Raw genomic sequence first — 19229 nt, forward strand, 5'->3', positions numbered from 1 at the left:
ACAAGGACTAAATTATAAAGGTGTCATTACTATTGAGCTTTAGATTGGAAAATGAGTAAAGGTCTAACTAGAAATTAACCTAGGGCTATAGAATAATTAGACCAAATTATCATAAATAAGTAGAATAAAATGATTAAATTGGTTCTTCATTATTAATTTAGTTTTCAATAACAATGGCGATTATTTAATTAGTTAATTTGGACTAATTAAACTTAATTATTTTCTTAATCCAAGTATTAAATGAAGTGTAAAGCTCAATAATTATTTTTTAATTATTTAATTATTTTCTTAAGTGGGATGAAAGAGAATTTACCTTCTTTTCTCCTACATTCGGCTAAGACAAAGCAAACAAGAAGAATGAATTTATTTCTCTCAAGTTCTCACCATAGCCGAACCTATACAAGGGAAATTGTAAGCTCTTTCTCTTAAATTTTCAATAGAACTTTGGTTATAGATTGTAACACCCCTCACCCAACCCAATATACATGCTAGAACTCCAAACTTAAAACTATCAATAAGCTACCATTCAACAACGGGATAGTGTGAGCTAAGTACGATTCGCTTGACATGTTCCGCAAGTTGACAATCTACAGGGAAAGGGAAAATAACAGGGTAAGCATATTGAATACTGAGTAAGTTCATAGGTATTAGACAACAACTTACCTTACAAATTAATACAATAAGCTACTAGCTTGACAAGTTTGCCTAAACATGACAACCATATATCAACAAGGTGAGTTCCACATATATCGTAGCATATAGGAATTCAAACATATCACATTCCAATTCACTTATAATCAATATTTAAATGTCATTTACATAATCAATCGACATTTAATCAATTCAATATCAAATTCATATAATTTTTTGAATCGAATCAACCAACACACCAAATTTGGCTCGAGCTCGAACTGGACAATATACACAAAACCAACCAACATACCAAATTTGGCACCCAGTGCCTCATCAAAAAATTCAAAGTAAATATTTTGTGCCCAACACTCATCAATATAACCGAAGTAAAAGTTGTGCTCAGCACTCATCGACATGTGGTCAAAGCAACCCATACTCGATATATCCTATGGCATGCCAACTATATCCAACTCTGTTTGAACAATTAATAATGTAACAATTTATCTAATCATCATTTTGTTTAATTCACATCTCGTCAATTCAATTCATTGTTCAAATCATCAAATCATCACATAGCAAATTTTATTTCAACCCAATTCAAAGTTAATTCCATAATTTCATCGAATTTCACTATTTTCAATTCTATTTAATTTACTCCTCCATCTCAAAAATTAAACATTTAGATACTAATTCAATTCAAAATTTATCCAATCATCATTTTGTTTAATTCACATCTCATCAATTCAATTCATTGTTCAAATCATCACATAGCAAATTTTATTTCAACCCAATTCAAAGTCAATTCCATAATTTCATCGAATTTCACTATTTTCAATTCTATTTAATTTAGTTCTCCATCTCAAAAATTAAACATTTAGATACCAATTCAATTCAACTAATCAATCTAAAATTACAATTCATCATATTCAATTTATCACCAATTTATCATTTCTTTACAATTTAGTCCATATCTCACCTTTTGTACCAAATTTCAAACAATTCAAATTACTATCAAACATACACAAGATCATAATTCAAATATATAAAATTTAAATACAATTCATACCATATGAACTTACCTTAAAAATCATAAATTAAGTTGGAACTTCAAGGACTATTCAACAATTTTTCTTTTCCTCGATTATTTTGTTTTTATCTAATTTATGATCTATACAATTATTCAATTCAATTTATCAATTCCAAACATTTTATAAAACCTTATTATAAGTATGAATTGGTTCAATTTTCATTTTTGAATGCCCCTAAAGTTTTGCATGTTATTCAATTTAGTCCCTAAAACTAAAATTACAATATCTTTCAAATTTGAGCTTCAATTTTGAAACTGGTCTCAATTACATTCTGATGTGAGTCTCAAGGCTCAATTTAAGACCCATGGATGTGATGGGCTTACACTACCTCAAGGCCCAACAATAAGATCAAAGGCCAAGCACATCAAATCAAGATTCGATCAAAGGGAACATGTGAGGATGAATCTTTTTGAGGAAACGAGGAATGATACATGCATGAAATGGGTGAAATTTATTAAATTTCATTCACTGAAACTACCAGTTTTTAAGTTTAGGGAATCAACAAACTTGCGACAAATTTTTGGATAGGATCCAGGTATTTTTTTGGTTAAGATGTCTACTTAGTGTTTGAATATCTATCTCTTATCTTCGAAACACACTTTTAATCACTCGATTTTGAGTTTGGGAAGTCAAGTTATGACCGTTTTAGTGAAGACTGCGCGAGCAGAATTTCTGGACGAAATTTTGACGGGAATTATGGGTTTTAGGCTTTTAATTTGAGCTTAAATCATATTGGGTTCGGGTTTTATACTTAATTTGAATATGAACCTCTAGTATCTATAATTATATAATTTTCACGTCAATTTTAAAATTTAAACACTTTAGTCCTTATGTTTAAAAACTAGCAATTACACTTTACAATCTAGTCTTTTTTCACATCTAAGCTTAAAATCTAACCTTTTAACATCAACTTCATCAAGAATTCATCAATGGAAAATTTTAGAAACTTTAACATTTTTAAGAATTGGTACATGGGCTAGCTAAATCAAGGTCCCACGACCTCAAAAACATAAAAATTACAAGAAAATAACTTAAAATTTCTTACCTAAAAGTGACCGAATAATTTGAAGGCTTTTTTAGGTTTTATACCTTTGAATTTTCATCATGAAAAAGATGAAGGAAGAAAATGATGACATTTTACCTAACTTTCTCTTATATAGTTAGTGTAGGGACTTATTAATTAGGTTTAATTAGTTTAAAGTGTAATTAACTTATTTTAGTCACACATAATGGATGGCACCAACATTTCCCACTATCAAATAATAATTATTTCATTTGATATTTCAATCTTTTAGCAATTTAAAAATCTATAGCGATAAAATTTTACAATTTAGTCCCTATACCTTAATTAACTAGCGGTTTGACAAAATTACTAGACCAAACTTTAATAATAACCTCTTAATGTTTACGGGCTCGAACATCAAAAATGGGGTTCCAAAATTGTCATTTTCAACACCATTGAAAATTGGGCTGTTACATAGATAATAAATGTTGAAGACCCATTAGTTTAAATTGATGAATTAGTGAAATTTCAAGTAAACTTCCATTGATGGAAAAACTCAGGAAATTGAGATTAGAAATTTTAACTCATGCATGTTGATAGAAATAAGTAGTTGAATATGTTAAATTGAGGTGGAAAATGTTAACTTAAGCTTGAATCAAACTTAGATTTTATAACTAAATTATGTATAATTAATGACCAAATTGTAAGGGATGAAAAATTTAGGTTTGATAATAAATAATGATTGTATGAGGTCATTGTACTATATTCATTAAGTAGGATTTAAATTCTATCAGGAGATTTGTGAGATGTTAGTGTTTCAGATAATAATATTATTAGGTAGTAAATCGAATAATGCAAATTCATGTTTAATTATCATGTTTCTATGTCTGAATTATATATCTAATGAATTTTTCGTATATGAATTAATCGTACGTAGCTAAAGACGACACCGAGACATCGAAAAGCAAAGGGAAAAGTAAAGCCATCGACGAATAGCTAAACCGGTTTGTGCTCTAATAATTCGAGTTCATTAGATAATTATATGTATATGTTTTATTCGTTAAATTTTTAAAATGGTAAGCTATCAACGTGAAATGTTCGAAAGGTATGTATATACCTGATTATATGATTTGTGATCATTTGGTTGATTGAATATATCTGTATATGCTTGTTGTTGAAATATAATCAATAATAACGTTTCCCAATTAACGTTTTCGGATAGAGTCACGAGTATAGTTGGCATGCCATAAGGTCCATATTGATAGGTGGGAGATTCAGTGCTAAGCAAATACATATTGTGATAGTTCTCTAATACCTTGGGGGTCGAGAACGTATAAACAACTCAAATACCTTTGGGGTATAAGAGTATTTTAGTGTGGTTGGTAGGATTTATGCCCAATTATCACTTTAATATGTATTGGTGTGATGGTGGATTAATCCGTGTATCCGTTTTTGTATCTTTTATTAATAGGGATTAAAATGTAAAAATGACATGTTGAACTTATATGAAACTAAAATGAGATATCGATGTTAATGTGAAACATGATTTATGATAAATCAAATGCAAATACCCTGAGTGTGCATTGGGATCTTATTATGTTAATGGATGTAACAGCCCAATATTGACCCTAATCGGACATAGTGGTTTCAGGACCACAAATCTGAGTTATAAAAATATTTTAATATTATTTTGTGTGTTTATTATGTGTGAATTTGATTGTGTGAAATTTTCGTGTTTTAATTTCGTCGTTTAAGTGTCCGATTTAATAAAAGGGCTTAATCGCGTAAAATGAAAATTTAGGGGTTAAATATAAAAGCATCTAATTGTTATTGTCTTTTTAAATGGGAGGATTTATGATGCAATAAGACCATAAAGTAGATAGTGGGTGGCATATGACATAATTGACCATAATATATATGTTATATATATTTATTATAATAAGGTTAATTTAGTCAATTGTTAAATTAAACATTATAATTAAAAATAAATGATGAAAAGATGAATGTTTTCATCTTTTCTTAGCCGAATGTTAAGCATGAAGAACCCAACTATGGCTTTCTAAAGTTCGGCACTTTCATAGCTTGATTAAGGTTAGTTTTGTTTCGGTTTTTGATAATTTTTATGTTTTTGATATCGTTGCTTTGTGTACTACAAGACCCATGCTTCAATTTTAGAATTTGATGGTGATTTTGAGATATGCCATTGATGAATGTTTGAGATTTTTGATAGTTGATGATGAAATATGAAAGATGGGTGAAAGATTAATATGTTTTGTCTTTGAATTTTTGGTGAAATTGAGTAATTAGGGCTAAATTGTGAAATTAAATTTTTGAGGGACTAAAATGTGAAATAAATGAAATGTTTGGACTTGTATGAAGCCTATGAACATTCGGCTCTAGCATAGGTTGGGCAAATTTTGTGTATTTTGTGTTTTATGCAATAGGGACTAAATTGTAAAAAGTGTAAAATGTCAGGGGCAAAATGGTAATTTTCCCATTCATGTGTTTTTGGACTAAATTGAACATAATAATATTTAAACTAGTTTATTTTGAATATATTTAGATCAAGAACCAAAGAAATCGGAGTTGGATCGGGGAAAAGCTAAAGTCGTCGACTAATTATCCGGTTTCGATTTTACACTGTTCGAGGTAAGTCTATTAGCAATTTGATGTTATTAAATCAGTATATACGTATGTATATCTATTGTATTTTGATGAGCTGAAGTTGAAAGTATATAGATTGAATTTGGTTTAAGTATGAATGATATGTATATATATATATATATATATATATATGTATGTATCATGTTAAAAATATATATATATGTATAAATTCTTGTTTTAATCAAAGGTATATATATAATATATATACATACATAAGGTCCGAATATATATAAGTATATACATGTATAAACCCTTGGACTTGGTTAAAGGTATGAATGTTATATATATGTATATGTGAGTTGGAACATATATGTATATACATGAATAAGTCTTGAATATATTTAAAGGTATGAATGTTATGTATGTATATGTAATTTGAATATGTATGTATATACATGTATAAGTTTTTTTGTATTGAATTTAGATATGAAATTTATATAAGTATATGTGAGGTTCGAATATGTATTTATATACAAGTATAAGTTCTTCTATTGAATTAAAGGTATGAAATTGTTAGCTTAGATTATCTATAAGGTGTTTGAATGTATGATATTTTTTTAATTGATTTTAATGTTATGAAATATATATGTATTTAAGTGATTCGATTAGTAAATGTATATTACTTAAGGTATAATATAAGTTAAATGATAAGATTTTAGTAGTAGAATTTAATTTATTAAGTTATATATATATATATATATATATAAGTGAGTGTTCGGATGTATAATTAAGTTATTTAGCTGAATTTGGTATTTGATCTTTATATATCTATGTGGTTTAAAGATATAGTTTATAAATTATTGAGCTGAATTTTTATGTATGGATATTATATACAAAAATAGTTCGAATATGAGTTACAACTTCTGTGAATTGAGATTTTCAGGCTTAGTGCCTATCAGGTTTATTGTCAGTGAAATAATTCAGACTTTACGTCTAGCAGGCTTGATACCGGTGAAACATTTCAGACTATATGTCTAGTAGGCTAAGTGTCAGTATACAGAATCAAGCTTTAAGCCTAGCAGGCTAAGTGCCGGTGAATCTGTTTAAAGTATGTGATTACATGCATTGGATATGTATATGATTTCAGTTACATGTATTTGATGAGTATACAAATGTTCAGTTATATGATTTTGGTTATATTTAATTGATGAGCATATATATATATTCGGTCTAAGCATTTGTTAAATATATATATGTGCATTCGGTATATGCATATATTAAATATATATGCATTAGGTATATGCATTTGCTAAGCAGTTGATAAATATATATACATTCGGCAAATGTATTCGATAAGTATCTATATATGTATTTTAGGTGTATATACATTTGTTTATAAGCATTTGATGAATATGTTTGCCTTGATTATATGCATTAGATATGTATTGGGTTATAAGTTTAAGATGAGTATATATATACAATCGATATAATATGTGTTTAGAATATATATACATGTTTGATTATATGCATTCGGTTATAATGTTTATTTAGTATATATATATATATATGATCGGTTATATGCACATGATGTATATGTATACATATATTGAGATGTATGCATTCGACAGTACATATATTTGATTATAAATAAAATAGTTTAAGAACAACAAATGCTAATATAATAATTATTTGTGTTATTTACGATTTCAGTGAATTTAATTTGGAAATTATATGACTTTTATATATATTTTAGTTATGCTATAGACTTACTAAGCTATATAAGCTTACTTTGTTCGTTTACGTCTCTCTGTTTTATAGACTTAAAAATTCAAGCTTCAAGCTCGGGGATCGTCAGCAAAGTTCATCACTCTATCTACTATCTCGGTATTTAAATGTTAGAACTTAACTTATGGCATGTACAGGTTGGACAATATTTTTGTATGTTGTATTTTGAGATACTATTTCTGTAAATATTAGCCATGCGAAAATGGCTTATTTCCTTATGGTTTAGATCGTTGCAATGTTTATGGTTTGTTTTAAAATAGTTAATTTAGATTTGAAATTTGTCAAACAGCTAAATATTCATAAGGTAGAATGTCATTTAGATTGAATGTTAATAGGTTATAAAGTATAAGTAGATAAGTTCAGGTACAATTTGAGTTAAACAAATTTTCATATAGATGTTAAAATTTTTGAATTTAAATAAACGTCTGTTCTGAGTTGTGTTTTGTTCAGTAATGCCTTGTAACCCTAATTCGGCTACGGATATGGGTTAGGGGTGTTACATTTGATTGGTATTAGAGCTACAGTTTAATCGATTCTAGGACTAACGTAGCGTGTGTGGGTCTAGCTATACATGTCATATTTTTATATACTGCGATAGTGTGATGACTTCTGACATCTGAAAATGTGTTTTCGTATAGTAATGGATCCCGATAGAGCCATAGTTGACGATGTTGAGAGTATAGCGCCTGCTCTCACGCAAGGGACAGAGCCAGTAGATTCTAGACCGACCTCGAGTAACCAGGAGGGAGAGGCTAAACAAGCCTTTTTCCAAATGATGAACGACCGGTTTACTCAATATATCCGGACTAATCCGGCTACGCAACAACCTCCACCCTCGACTAATCCATCTCTGATACCTGTGGTACCTCAAATGATTAATCCAATGAGATTTAATAAGCCCCTGTTGATAAAATTAGAAAATATAGGGACGGAGAATTCAGGGCCACAGTTAATGATGAAGCTGAGTGGGCTGAATTTTGGCTCGATAGCACTATCAATGTATTCAAAGAATTATCATGTACGTCCGACGAGTGTTTGAAATGTGCCATGTCTTTGTTACGCGATTTTGCCTATCATTGGTGGAACACTTTAGTGTCGGTTGTGCCGAAAGAGCATGTCACTTGGGAATCCTTTCAGACTGAGTTCCGTAAGAAATATATCAGTCAGAGATTCACTGATCAGAAACGTAAAGAATTTCTTGAACTTAAACAGGGTCGTATGTCTGTCACTGAACATGAGCGGGAATTTGTGCGACTTAGCAGATATGCTCGAGAGTGTGTGTCAACCGAAGCTATTATGTGTAAGAGATTTGAAGATGGGCTGAATGAAGACATTAAACTGTTAGTTGGCATACTTGAGATAAAAGAGTTTGTGATGCTTGTTGAACGAGCTTGCAAAGCTGAAGAGCTCGGGAAAGAGAAGAGAAAAGCTGACTTTGAAGCTAGAGATTCCCATAAAAGAACATTCAGTAAATTGTTCCAGTCGACCTGAAAGAAATTCAGAGAGGATCATAGCCGGTCTAAAGCTACTGCAGGCTTTTCTAGACGAGATTGAGATCGACCTCCTGTGAGTTCACGCGCCACTTCAGTTGCTAGTGTTGGCAATGTTTGACAGAATAGATCAGAGTGCAAGCATTGTGGTAAATGGCATACTGGAGATTGTAGATTGCATGATCGGTCTTGTTTTAAGTGTGGATCGAAAGATCATTTTATTCGGGAGTGCCCGATGATAGCCGAGCAAAACACTACTCAGAGTACCAGACCGAGTAATATGCCAGTGCATGGTAGACCACCCAGACCTACAGGCAATGTAAGTGGCTGTCAGAGAGGGACGAAAGATACAGTAGTTCGATCTGAGGCTCGTGCACCTGCCAAAGCATACGCTATACGCGCTCGTGATTTCAGTTACATGTATTTGATGAGTATACAAATGTTCAGTTATATGATTTTGGTTATATTTAATTGATGAGCATATATATATATTCGATCTAAGCATTTGTTAAATATATATATGTGCATTCGGTATATGCATATATTAAATATATGTGCATTAGGTATATGCATTTGCTAAGCAGTTGATAAATATATATACATTCGACAAATGTATTCGATAAGTATCTATATATGTATTTGAGGTGTATATACATTTGTATATAAGCATTTGATGAATATGTTTGCATTCATTATATGCATTAGATATGTATTGGGTTATAAGTTTAAGATGAATATATATATACAATCATATATAATATGTGTTTAGTATATATATACATGTTTGATTATATGCATTCGGTTATAATGTTTATTTAGTATATATATATATATGATCGGTTATATGCACATGATGTATATGTATACATATATTGAGATGTATGCATTCGACAGTACATATATTTGATTATAAATAAAATGGTTTAAGAACAGCAAATGCTAATATAATAATTATTTGTGTTATTTACGATTTCAGTGAATTTAATTTGGAAATTATATGACTTTTATATATATATTGGTTATGCTATAGACTTACTAAGCTATATAAGATTACTTTGTTCGTTTACGTCTCTTTGTTTTATAGACTTAAAAATTCAAGCTTCAAGCTCGGGGATCGTCAGCAAAGTTCATCACTCTATCTACTATCTCGGTATTTAAATGTTAGAACTTAACTTATGGCATGTATAGGCTGGACAATATTTTTGTATGTTGTATTTTTAGATACTGCTTATGTAAATATTAGCCATGCGAAAATGGCTTATTTCCTTGTGGTTTAGATCATTGCAATGTTTATGTTTTGTTTTAAAATAGTTACTTTAGATTTGAAATTTGTCAAATAGCCGAATATTCATAAGGTAGAATTTCATTAGATTGAATGTTAATAGGTTATAAAGAATAAGTAAATAACTTCAGGTACAATTTGAGTTAAACAAATTTTCATATAGATGTTAAAATTTTTGAATTCAAATAAACGTCTGTTCTGAGTTGTGTTTTGCTCAGTAATGCCTTGTAACCCTAATTCGGCGACGAATATGGGTTAGGGGTGTTACAATGGACATCTAAATGAAATGAATATGATCAAAAAAACAAAGGATTATTTGGTCCAATGGTGTATATGTTCTAATGATATTGATATTGATTTAGTTATTGATTAATATGTTATGTTTGTTAGTTAGTTGTTTATATGATTTTGTTATGTTATATTTGAATTGGAACTAGTTAGCACCGCTGAGTATTCTTATCGTATAGGTTTGTTTATTTCCATGCGCAAGTCTCGAATACAAGTTATTGAAGTTTCATGGTCAAGCATCCAACTCTTTAGCTTAGCTCAAAAACCATTACGATCCTATTTTATATTTTGTTATATGTTTTGATGTCATATGAAATGTACCTATGTTGGTATGTTTGTTGCCGAAGTTAGTTTTGGCCCTTTTTGTAAATGACCCATAATGTTTTTGTAACAACCCATTTTTAGTGGTGTGGAAAATAGTGGTTTTGTGACAACAATTCTAACCAGTGGGTTAGATTTATTATTTTAATTAAAATAATAAGGTTTTATGAATGTCGTATAAAAATTTGATATGTTAATTTTACTGTTTAGTCATTTAATTAAGTAAAAAGGACAAAATTGTGAAAGTTGCAAAAATTAGTTGTATTAGTTAAATGAGTTAATTAGCTAAGGAAATATAAACTAAAGAACTTAATTGGAAATTATCCACATTAGTTTAGAGGTGGACGGTTAATGCAAGGTTATTAGATAATTTTTAATTAAATTAAAGGGTAAAAGGGTAAATGAGTAATTAAAACATAAGAAAATAATGGACAAACCATAGTCTTCACCAAAAAATTTCTCTTCACCACCAAAAATACCATGGTTGTGAATGCTTGAAGTTTGGCCAAGCTTCTGAGTGTGCATATCAAGAAGCAAGTCCATCAATCATTAATCGGGGAAAATAGAAGGTTGTTGAGTAGGCGTTGTCGCATATCTGTAATTATCGGGTCTTAGTAAGTTCATATTTCAATTAAAGTAATTCATTTGATTTCTAGAAGTAAATTGATACCTATATATATAAATTGGTGATTGGATTCATTGATTTGAGAAAAGGGAAAGACCATGATTGAAAGATATCATGGCATTATAATTGAAAAGGAAAAGAGCATGGTTGAAAGATACTATGGCATTAAATCGAAACGGGTAAGACCCTAGTTGAAAGATACTACGGCACTATATCGAAAAACGATCAAAACCATAGTTGAAAGATACTATGGCATCACTTTGGGATTGTGTAAGACCTTGGTTGAAAGATACCATAGCATCCTCGGAATAATGAAATAATTGAAAATGATATCAATGGAATGGTTACCGTATCAATGTTCTAAGGTTCGTTATGTGAATAAGAACTTATGAGTACATAAATGAGATTTAAGATCATGTATGTTTTAAGTAAAATAAGTTTACTAAGTAAGTTTTGTTTATATGTATTCGAACATACTAAGCATATCGTGCTCATGTATCGTGTTTTTCTTGTAAGTTATGTGAAGTTTAGTAGATCGAAAGTTCAAGTCAGATCATACACATTATCCGTCTCTTATTTTGGTAGATGTTTTGAGTTATTTTGGAAGTTGGTTATGAATGACATGTATTAGGACTTTTGGTTGGCTTGTCCATGTTGTTTATGTTTGGTACTTAATTTGGTAATATTTTGTGGTCATGTATCTATGTTTGGTACCTTGATCTAGTGAATTGGTTGTAAATACTTTAGGTCTTTTGCTTAATGTTTATGATGATATTTATATAAGTTTTTTAAAGTATGGAATGAAATGGAATGTTTGGGTAGTTCTAAGTAAATATATTTAAGGTGATAGTTTGAGTTGGAATTGTGGATTCTTGAAAGTAGATATTAATGGTATGGTTGAATGGAAAATTAGCCATGTGATTGTTTTGCTCATGATGAATCTAAATACAAATTAGTTTGGTGCTTGATAAGTGTTTAATTGGTTTACTTTGGCTTATAAATTGTGGTGTCAATAAAGACACATTGGTTAGGCACCTAGATTGATTGATTTCTGGCATGTTTTGATTTCCTTAAAAGTGTTTTAATAATGTGAAAGTATCTTGAATTGGTTTGGTGCCCAAGCAATTGGGTTTGAATTGGCTTGCATTAGGGGTTATTTGTGAAGCACACGGTCACAGAAAGTTACACGGCCGTGTGTTATTTAAATTTTAAGTGCAGAATGAACTACACGGTCATAGAAAGTTACACGGCCTTGTGAGACGTTCGTGTGACCCTATTTTGGATACCCACACGAGCGGACACACGAGTTGAGATACGACCATGTGTCCCATACTGTTAAGTTCAATTTTGAGCTTAACTTATTCAACTAAATTATTTAAATTATTGATTAAATTTTGAGAAATTGAATGTCGAATTAGTTTAAATTACAGCAAGAACATCCCATGCCGTAATAATGTTTTTTTAGCTCCAATTCAATTATTTAATGTTAAAATTTTAAGTCATGTGCAGGTGAATGACATTTGGATTTCCGTATGAGCTCAAATTGGAATGATTAAGCTACTGAATGTTGATCATATGCTGGCTGAAGGAATTGAATTTTAATTGGCAGCAAAAATTCGGTCCAATAAAAAAACAGCAGGCCAAATGAATTAAACAAACAATGGAGGAGCAGTCGGTCCAATTGGAAGCCAAACATGCGACAAATTTAAGAAGGGAATTATTATTTCCTTCATGCCAAGCGGTGGCCGACTCTAGTTTAAACAATTGGAAACCAAATCAGCATTGAAGAGTTGAATTAAAACTCTACTAAGCTGAAGCTATTTTCATGCGACGGGTAAGGCTAAGGAAAAGGGGGATAAGATTGATTTTAATTTTTGAATTTATTGGAGGTTATTATCCCATAAATAGAGATGATAGCAGCTGAAGAAAAGGGGAGAAGAGAAAAAAATTCAGAGAAAGAATAGCAGCATAGGAAAGGCGTGATTCAAGCAAGCAGAATTTTCTAAAAATTGGGCCAGCGAATCCGATCAAGGAGCTAGAGTAGCAGCTAGAAAATTCAGCTAATTAGGAGAAGGGAAATCGGACGACTTGAAGAACTTTGCCTTCCAAGAATCAGTTTGTAATTCATGTTCTTTTCAATGGATTCGTGTTCTGTTTTGCTAGCTATGAGAGGCTAGTTTAGTTAAGCTTAGTTCGACACTTCTGAAACCGGGCACTAGTACTTTGAAAAAAATTATTTTGTTATCAAATCAAATTCGGCACTCTTGAGTTGTTTGGTTTTATTTTCCAAGGAATTTTTCTAACTCAATTGGAGTGATCACCTAATTAATTTGGGAATTTTTCTTATAATCAGTTAAGTGCAAATTGAGAAATTGAATTTCTCAATTAAGCTTAGAATTAGTGATAATTAATTTGCCGCAGCTAATTAAAACAACTTCGGATTTAATCATAGAAACCGCTGGTGGATTTTCTTTGGTTAAGGCAAGGCGAAGCCTTTCTAATCTCTTAAATTCCTTTAACAAAGTCGACACAGAGATAATTAAAGGAAGGTTTCAATCATGAATGTTCTCTAATTGAACAATTTACTAGGGATAAAGAATTGCTTCGTAAGCGATTTTTTTTCAGCCTTGCTGCTAATTTGATTTCTTAATTTCAGGTTTCAAAGGACTTGTGCTGGGTGGATTAAGGCGTCAATAACTAAGCATTATTCTTCTCTTGATATTTTCTTCTCATCAGTTTAAATTCGAGCCAAAGCTTATTTGTTATTTGAGATTATTTTTAATCGTAACACATAAACCCCCCCCCCACTTTTCCTTTTTATTTTGCATGCTTTTACATTACTTTAATTGTAAATCACTTCAAATAGATTTGTTGTAAGCTTCTTCGTGGGACGATCCTGTACTTACTCTATATTACCAGTTAATATTGGTTGAGTAGAGGAATTAAATTCGGTGGTCATAACGACAGCTACCAAATTTTGGCGCCGTTGCCGGGGAAGCGACATAGTCAAATTTATTTGATTTTCAGAACTTATTTTGTTTTCTTGTTTTTGTCTTTGCAGGTAGATTAGACCCTTTAGTATATGTTATTAAGAAGTGGACGACGAACATCGGAGTTTCCTGTTAACACCACCGGCCAGCAAGCTGAACATTTCAATTCCCACATTGAGCCTAACATTTCAGAGGATATCAACATGGCTAACCAGACTTTGAAGCAATTGGCCGCTCCTAACTTGGCGGCGCAACCACCATCTATCACGTATCCTGCCCTTGACAGGCCATTAAAGCTTAATTCGGGATTCCTTAACTTGTTGCCAAAATTCAATGGGTTACCAGGTGAGGACCCTTACCGTCATATTAATGAATTTTTAATTACTTGTTCAACTATGCAGCCAGATGGCATTGAAGAGGAACAAATCAAGCTCCAAGCTTTCCCTTTCTCGTTACAAGGTTTGGCAAAGGACTGGTTATATTACATGCCACCAGGTTCATTTACAACTTGGACAGGGTTACATAAGGCTTTCCTTGAGAAGTATTTTCCGGCATCAAGAATAGGATCAATCAGGAAGGAAATTTGTGGAATTATATGAATACTGGGAAAGGTTTAAACGACTATGTGCGAGTTGTCCACAGCATCAGATTAGTGAGCAGCTCTTAGTACAATACTTTTATGAAGGATTGACACCACAAGATCGAGGAATGATCGATGCAGCGAGTGGAGGTTCTTTGGTTGATAAAACTCCTAAACAAGCCCGGAATTTGATTGCTAATATGGCGCAAAATACACAGCAATTTGGTCTCAGGAGATCCGACTTGGGTAAACGAATGGATGAGGGCCAGTCGAGTATAATGGAGGCTCAGTTAGCTAATTTAACGGCTATGGTAAGTAAATTGATGACTGGAGGTAATGCGAAAGCTTCACTATGTGGCATTTGTTGTTTGGAAGGACATACCACAGATATGTGTCCAACATTACAGAAGGGGAAGCAAACGCCGTCTTTCCAAATCAGAGAAGGTATGATCCATATTCAGTTACCTATAATGAGGGATGGAGAGACCACCCCAATCTCAGATATCAAAACTGAACCACACCTCCGGGATTCGAGCAGTAAAATTCTCGACAATATAATTCATCACAGCAACAACCCAGCCATCAAAATCTTAGTGCTGAAACTAAGACCCATACCATGCTTGAACAAATGATGAAAATGATGGCTGACCAGAAGAAGGAAACCGATGGAAGATTTCAGTCTTTGGAATCGGCAGTGAAGCAGTTGCAAACCAGAGCCTCGTCAACCGACGTTAATCTTGGGAACTTGCAAGCACAGGTAAATAATCGGTTACCATCACAGCCTGTGGCAAATCCAAGGGATAATGTCAGTGCTATAACCTTGCGAAGTGGGAAGGAGTTGAGATCGATACTAAAGAAGGGCCAAAAAAGTAATGAGGAAGATGAAACTGAGGTAAGAAAGGTCCGGTTTAGTGATATTGAAGAGGGAAATTCAACCTTGCCAAAAGCGGATTTACAACCGTCGCAAGCAGCTCCAAAGGAAGTAGGGAAATCACATTTACAACAGTCCACTGTTTTGCATGATGCAGCAAATTTTAAGCAGGAAACGAGGGTTCTCGAGCTTCGAGCACAAGCAGGTTAGAACGATAATAACCAACCTCGATCTTATGTACCGAAGGCGCCATTTCCACAGCGCTTGAGGAAGGAAAAATCAGACGACGTCAATGCCGAAATTCTTGAGACTTTCCGTAAGGTACAAGTTAATATTCCTTTGATTGATGCAATTAAACAGGTGCCTAGATATGCTAAGTTTTTAAAAGAATTGTGCACATCTAAAAGGAAATTAATTGGAAATGAGAAGATTAGTCTAGGCGAAAATGTCTCTGCGGTATTTCAAAAGAAACTTCCTATTAAATGTAAAGATCCTGGAATGTTTTCGATACCTTGTAAGATAGGAGACCTTAAACTTGATAGAGCTATGCTTGACTTGGGTGCTTCTATAAATGTAATGCCTAGGAGTATCTACGATAAGGTTCAATTAGGTGTATTAAAAGACATGGGACTGATAATACAACTTGCAGATAGAAGTAATGCCTATCCTGATGGCGTTTTAGAAGATGTTCTAGTGGAAGTGAATGAGTTAGTTTTTCCAGCTGATTTTTATGTTTTAGACATGGGAGCTAGTGATAACTTAGTTGATGTACCCTTACTTTTAGGTAGACCCTTCCTTAAGACAGCTAGAACGAAAATTGATGTGCATAAAGGGAATTTAACAATGGAATTAGATGGTGAGATAATTAAATTCAATATATTTGATGCTATGAGATATCCCACTGATATTAATTCTGTATTTACTCTTGATGTAGTTGACAATTTTGTTCAAGATGTCTATGAATTAGGGGAAGAAGACGAGTTGAAAAGCGTTCTCGCTAAGAGCATTTTTGATGTCGACAAGCAAGAATTTATCATTTCTGATTCTTTAATTGACTCAGTTTGTGCTTTAGACTCGCCCAAATTGACACAATTCAAGCCGATTCTCCCTAATCTTATGGTGACTGGTAAGCAGGTTCCTTCACTGATCGCGCCACCTAAATTAGAGTTAAAAGAGCTGCCCGAAAATTTGAAGTACATTTATTTGGGGGAAAATCAAACTCTACCATTGATAGTGTCGAATGCCTTAACCGAGATGCAAGAATCTAAGCTGCTTAGAGTTCTTAGGGAGCATAAGGAAGCCTTCGGTTGGACACTAGCCGACATTAAGGGACTTAGTACGACATTGTGTACCCACAAGATAGCTTTGGAACCAGATTCAGTCCCCAAAAGAGACCCTCAACGCCGATTGAATCCACCAATGATGGAGGTAGTTAAGACTGAAATTTTGAAATGGTTGGAAGCCGATGTCATTTATCCCATAGCCGATTCAAAGTGGGTAAGTCCAATTCATGTTGTACCTAAGAAGGGAGGAACTACAATAGTTACTAACGAGGAAGGTTTAGAGATTCCTACGAGAGTGCAGAATGGTTGGCGGGTTTGTATAGACTATCGGAAACTGAATAAAGCCACTAAAAAAGACCACTACCCCATTCCATTCATGGATCAAATGTTAGAAAGGTTAGCTGGTCGCTCACATTTTTGTTTTTTAGATGGCTATTCAGGTTATTTGCAGGTACCTATTGCACCTGAGGATCAAGAGAAGACCACCTTCACTTGCCCGTTTGGAACGTACGCCTTCAAGAGAATGTCTTTCGGATTGTGCAACGCACCAGCTACTTTTCAAAGAGGTATAACGAGCATATTTTCAGATTTTATTTCACATTTAATGGAGGTGTTCATGGATGATTTTACGATTTATGATGATTTATTTGATCAATTTTTGCATCATCTTGTGTTAGTTCTTAGGCGTTGCATTGAGACTAACCTGATATTAAATTTTGAGAAATGTCATCTCATGGTTGAAAAGGGCGTAGTATTGGGGCATATTGTCTCACTAAAGGTTTAGAAGTCGACCAAGCCAAAGTCGAGGTAATTAAAATCTACCTTATCCAGTCTTGTGAAAGGAATTCGATCCTTCTTGGGTCATGTAGGTTTTTCTTGTCGGTTCATCAAGAATTTTTCGCAGATATCGTCACCTTTGTGTGCATTGCTCGGAAAGATGTCGATTTGAATTTAGTGAGAATTGCGAAAATCTTTTGATGAATTGAAATTGAAATTGATCACGACCCTATCATACAAGGGCGAATTATGCATTACCTTTTGAAATTTTATGTGATGCCGTGATAAGGTGTTGGTGCGACTTTGGGACAAAGAAATGGTAAGGAGTCTTATATTATCAGGTATGCTAGCGAGCTATTGAACCCAGCTCAATGCAATTATACCACGACCGAGAAAGAGCTCTATGCCATTTTTTTTACCTTAGAAAAATTTAGAGCATACTTGCTCGGAGTCAAAGTTGTCGTATTTTCTGACCATGGTGCTCTTAAATATTTGTTGCATAAAAAAGAAGCTAAGCCCCGGTTAATAAGATGGTTTTGCTTTTGCAGGAATTTGACTTGGAAATTAAAGATAAGAAAGGTAAGGAGAATCTTGTGGCCGATCATTTGAGTAGGATAGAGACTGGAATTTTGAGGGATGAGCCGAGTGATTTATTTCCCGATGAGCGACTTTATAGTTTGTCTAGTGTTTTGCCATGGTATGCCGACATAGTAAACTATTTAGTGACTAAAGAGTTCCCTACGAATGCATCTAGACATTTAAGAGAAAAAATTAGAAGTCAAGCCCGATTTTACTTATGGGAAGAACCATATCTTTGGCGATTTTGTAGTGACCAAATAATTAGGCGTTGTGCCGATGATAGTGAGATAGAGTGCTTAATTTTTGTCATTCTCGAGAAGGTGGGGGACATTTTGGGCCTAAGCGAACAGCTCATAAAATACTTGAGTGTGGTTTTTTTTGGCCGACTATTCATAAAGATTCATATGCATTTTGTAAAACATGTGCATCATGTCAAAAAACCGGCAATTTAAGTAGCCGAAATCTAATGCCATTACATAATTTTTATGTTTGTGATATATTTGATGTATGGGGTATTGATTTTATGGGGCCTTTTCCTTCTTCTTTCGGTTATCTATACATTCTTGTTTATGTTGATTACTTGTCAAAATGGGTAGAAGCATTCCCAACTAGGGCCGATGATGCTAAAACTGTGGTGAAATGTCTTAAGACCAACATTTTAAATAGATATTGGGTTCCAAGGGCTATAATTAGTGACAAAGGAACACATTTTTGTAATAGAACCTTGAAAGCTTTATTTGCACAATTTGGTGTCACCCACAGAGTGTCGACAACTTATCACCCTTAAACCAATGGGCAAGCCGAGAGTAGTAACAAAGAGATCAAGGGAATTTTAGAGAAAATTGTTAAGCCCAATAGGAAGGATTGGAGTCAAAGGTTAGATGAGGCATTGTGGGCTGTTCGAACGGCTTACAAAACGCCAATTGGGATGTCACCTTACAGGGTTGTTTTTGGGAAGGCATGTCATCTTCCCGTTGAGCTTGAGCATAAATCATTCTGGGCTGTTAAACAGTGCAATTTGGATTATAGT

The sequence above is a fragment of the Gossypium raimondii genome, chromosome 2 (genome assembly GCF_025698545.1).
Source record: "Gossypium raimondii isolate GPD5lz chromosome 2, ASM2569854v1, whole genome shotgun sequence".
NCBI lineage: Eukaryota > Viridiplantae > Streptophyta > Magnoliopsida > Malvales > Malvaceae > Gossypium > Gossypium raimondii.